Below are 5,131 nucleotides of genomic sequence, written 5' to 3'. Positions count from 1 at the left end.
TATAAGAGTAGAGATATGTGAGTGTCACTGCCCCCCCCCCACACACACCCACACTTCCCAACACCAAAGGAGTAGGGTGACACCTCGATCTTGATACTAATCTATCGACTGGCTTCTCTCTCAAACATACACACACACACTACCGGGCACTGAAGGAGTAGGGTGGCACATCGATCTTGATAATAATCTATCTACTCCTCTTTCAAACACACACACACACACACACTCGCTAGTTGTGCCTCTGTGCCTACCGCGCACACTCTCGATACGTCTTTCTCTCCCTCCCCCCAACAATGACAGCAGAAGGGTGACTACTCGATCTGATCATATCCATTTTGATGACAAGTATTTCCGGACGGAGGGAGTATTTGTCTTTTTAGAGATTTCAACAAGTGACTATGACCGGACCTTACCAACATACTCAAAAAAGTAGTCCATAATTTTGATGTTACCCCTCTTTTCTTGGCGGTGCAGTGCCATCTGGATACCTCATAAATAAATCAAGGACAAATCTGACCCCTTCTTGAAAAGACATACGGAGCAAAATGAGTGAATCTACACTCTAAAATATGTCTACATACACATCCGTATGTGGTAGTCCATTTGAAATCTGAAAAAGACAAATATTTAGGAACGAATGGAGTATATATAAGAGTAGACATGGAGATATATCTCCAGCATGGTCTACAACAAAAATGTGCTGGGCTGGTTAGCGCCGGATGCTCACAACACGATGCATGAGTTCGAATTCTGTGTTTTAACTTTATATTTTTATACTATATATTACTCTACTTATTTAATATATACTTCTTTCGCTACTGTACTGACAGTGGAACCCACAGAGTACTTAGAATACAAGATTAAGGATGGACTTGTTTCTTTTTAACTTCCTGTACGAAGCTGTAGCCACCCTGCAAGTCACGTGTACACTGTACATGCAATTAACTTTTTATAGAGGGACAATCATACAGGCAATTAACTCAAATAGATTGGATGTCACTCTATTATTTCCAGCATAAAGAGCATCTCCAACGGCAGCCGGCAAATTTCCTCCCGCTTCCTTAAGCGGAGGACGACATCAAACGCCAGCGGCATACATTTTTACAACTATAACCAACCAGATGAAATTCGTGCAAACACGGACTGATTTCATATAAGCATGAAGGATTTCGTATAAAAAAGCCGGATCTTCATATAAACATGATGGATTTCATTACATTTACATGAACTAAGAGGTGCCAATCCGGCTCTCTTGTATAATTAATACTCCCTCCGTCCGGAAATACTTGTCCTAGAAATGGATGTATCTAGACTTATTTTAGTTCTAAATGGCCGCCCGCGGATCCCTTTGTCTTCCTCATGTCCGTCAGAGACTTGCGGGGTCGACGAAGGTCCTCGGAAGAGACGAAGCAGCAAAGAAACCACCTGAATCCGCGGTCGTCGCCTCGGCGGTGGCCTTCATGGGTCCCAAGTGGCGGCGGCCTCCCATGTTCTACTTCTCCTCGATGATGGCGGCGGACACGGAGAAGCTGGCCACCGACTCGTCGCTCTCCACGCACCCGGCTTCTGTCTCTTCCTACATGGCGCTGCCGTAGGCACGGGAGGCGCGCCCACAGACACGGGAGGCGCGGCCACCGCAGACACTGGTGGCGCGGTACGACGCGGCAGCGACGGCGCCCATACCGGCGTGCTAGCCGCCGTGCCGGCGTGGAGCAACTCGCCACTCCTCATCGAGCTGAACTGGAGTGGCGAGTTGCTGAACCACGCGCTTGCCTGGGGCGGAAACTGGCTCCGTCGGGCCAAGCGAGGTTGGTGAAAGCACCGAGCGGCCTCGCCCGTATCCGGAGGGCTCGGCGGGCCACCCAGCCGGGTAATATGCCGGAGAACGGCTCATCGGAAGCCATCGGAAGAGTGGAGAAAATGGTGAAGGAGGAGATGGGGGAGCGGCGGAGGGGTGCGATTCTTGCCCGCTGTTTGTCTAGCCTCGTGTAAATAGAGGGCGGACGGTAGGAGCTTGGCCGGTGTTTGGCCTCGTTTAAACTGAGGGCGGACAGGAGGAGCTCGGCCGGTGTTGCGTTTAATTCCGGCCCGCTCATGAACGGACGTGTGGCAGGAGTAGGTTTCTCGGTTTGCATGCGGGTTTAACGGAGGGGTTTAATGGAGGCGCCGGGCGTGCAGCGGGCGGCGCAGTACTATTCGATTTGACAGCAGTAATGAGCCGTCAAATCACAAAGGCCCTCGCCTCTCGTGAAACCAACCGAGCTAGACTGCCCCGCCCTCTAGCCTTTTAAAAAATGTATATACTCCACTTTTGTACAGTAGTAGTATCGATGGATTGCGCCATGGAGCAAAACTTGAAATTAAAAAAAAGGTGGTACATATAGAGAGCGCTCGTCGTCAAATTATGCATATAGTACTATTAAAAAGGCTTGTCACAATAATGGTGTCCAGCACAAGTGCACAACCCACCCCTCAAATAAAACTAAGCACCCTGGAATTCTTTGACAAAACTAAGCACCCTGAAATTCTTTGACAACTAATAAACTGCTGGGTATATGATGTTGGCCATATATATTGTATGTATATAATGTGAAGAAATGAGTGGTAGTACTATACCAAGTAAAAGATGAAATGTCAGAAATACTAGTATGTACGTACTGAAGAGTTAAAGTAACAAGAAGAAACATAACATAGTTCTGCTGGGGGCTCAGCACAACACACCCCTCAAATTAAATTAACCACACCTGAAATTAAACTTTGCAACTATTCTGGTAGACACTGCATTAGAACCACCATGAGCAACAACACTGCCACCTTACTCGGAGTCCTCGTCCACGTCCTCGACTTCGTCGTTGTCCCTCTTCCTCTTGGCCGATACTTCTTTGCTTGAACCGCACACTTGGCTGTTGCTCTTCATCCAACCCTTGTAGATATTGAAGCAAAGGTAACCATCCATTGCAGCATAGTGGATGTGGTCTATATCTAGTACATTCCGCTGCCATGCATGACGATGAAACGTGTATGGAGGTTTCTCCAGTTTACCGTATGAAGGATGAACCATGGCTCCTGCCAGGGTCAGCATTGAAGGCTGACGAGAGGACACCAGCCGATTCTTCTGGAGGTCGAAGGTGTTGCCTACAATGAGGCCTATCCGACGCATGACTTCTTTGTCGTTACCAAAGCCTACAGTAACGAATTTGACTAGGTTGCTCTCGAGGAAGTCCGTAAAATCCTGGCACTCAACGTCGGCATGGCATATGTGGTAGACCAAGCATAAGTCATGCACGCAAACCTGGATCACGGCAGGCTTCTTCCTCTCTTCGTCCTTTAGATCCTTCTCTCGTCCCAGGACTGTGGTGTACTCAACATCTAGCCCAGCGACCCACTCATCATCTGAGTCTTCGAACATGCGTTTGAAGCGAGAAAGGCATCCTTTCACCGTCGCGGAAGAACGGGTGTAGATGACGCCGAACTCATCGCTGGTGATGGTTCTAACCTTGTACTCACCGCCGATCGGGGAGATTTGGGACGCCATGGATTTGGGAGGAGGGTTAGGATTAGTGGAGCTGCCGTAATGTGAATGGACGGGACGACTAAGAGCAAACCGTCGTAGTATTGAAGGACGTGCGGGGACGAGTAGGAGCGAACTGCCAGCGTGCGAACGGCAGGGTAGTGGCTTTCCATTCTCCCATGATACGGGCTTCCGAGAGCCCTTGGATATGAGATCGAACGGTTGCATGGCGTGATTCTAGACCTATGGGTGAATATCCTATCCTGGAGGGTTATTCTGCAAATTTTCAGCAACTTAGCATGCGACCGTTTGATCTCAGATCCAAGGGCTGCCAGCAGCCCGTATCGTGGTCGCGCCTACCACGACCGTCGTGTCGCTCGTGCGGTCGCGCCCTTGGAGATTTAACACGGTGCGTTAGGCTATCTGATGTTGGCATGTCATACATAGTCATCACTTAGTCACTCATACTACAACAAGGTTTTGGCTATAAGGTTGGCTATAAGTGTATTTTTTTTACTTCTCTCTATCTCTTTCTTTGTACTCCCTCCGTCCCATAATATAAGAACGTTTTTGACACTAGTGTAGTGCCAAAAATGTTCTTATATTATGGGACACAGGGAGTACAAGTATTTATTGCATTTGCCAAGGAGTGACCTCTTCCAATGAAATGGTGTTGCTAAGTTTGCTTCATTTAATTAGCTATAGACTCAAAATTGTCTTTTCACCTAGGTACACGCGCTTAGCACCGTTTCTTCCTTGGGTCACCAAACTAGTCTCTCTCTTCTTGATTAACTTGCCACATCAGACTTTATGCCTATGTGGCAAGCTTAAGCACCTGTAGGAGCAAGTAAGTACAATAGTGCGCTTTACATGGCATTTTTGCATATGTGGAGGAAAGAGAGGCAAGGAAAAAGTGGAGAAGTGGGCTCTCATGCAAGATCCAGCCTCTAATACATGGTGGAGCATTGGGAGAGGCACCTGTATGGAGGTGGTCAGGAATCGGGAGACTCACGCCGGTCGTAGCGCCGCAGTTAAAATGATAATGGCAAGTCAAATCATGGGGCCCCACCTGTCCAGCAGTAACTCGCTGTCAAATCACACAGCCCTACCTTTGCAACAGCCTACTCCCTCGTCTTCTCGCATCTCTGTCGAACCGACTAAGCGGAACTGCCCCGCCTACCGCGCAGGAAAAGTCCGCGCAGTATACTCCCTCCGTCTAGGTGACCAAGGTGGAGAGGAAAATGAGAGAACTTAATGTTTAGTATTTGCTAAGGCTGGTTGTAATGGTACTAGCCTTAGCAATTTTGATGAGGTGTCATAGAATTAAATGAAGAAAGAGAGAGAGCTGAGTACTATGTGTCATACATGGCAATAAATAAAGTACTACATGATACTAATATATGATACATGGCGCAGGAGTACTAAGTATTATTAATACAGTTTTGCTAGAACTCATCTAGATGAGATATAATTTGGTCTCATTCATCTTCTATAGCCATTGGATTTGATGCTATATAAGATGCGTGTGTGCTGACGTGGGTTGTATTTGTTCTTGTGCAACGAACTGACCACTGCATGTCATGTTTGATAGTCTCAAGTCATTAAAAGCATACAAGCCTG

The sequence above is a fragment of the Triticum aestivum genome, chromosome 6D (genome assembly GCF_018294505.1).
Source record: "Triticum aestivum cultivar Chinese Spring chromosome 6D, IWGSC CS RefSeq v2.1, whole genome shotgun sequence".
Lineage (NCBI taxonomy): Eukaryota > Viridiplantae > Streptophyta > Magnoliopsida > Poales > Poaceae > Triticum > Triticum aestivum.
Note: the sequence above shows the minus strand (reverse complement) of the source record.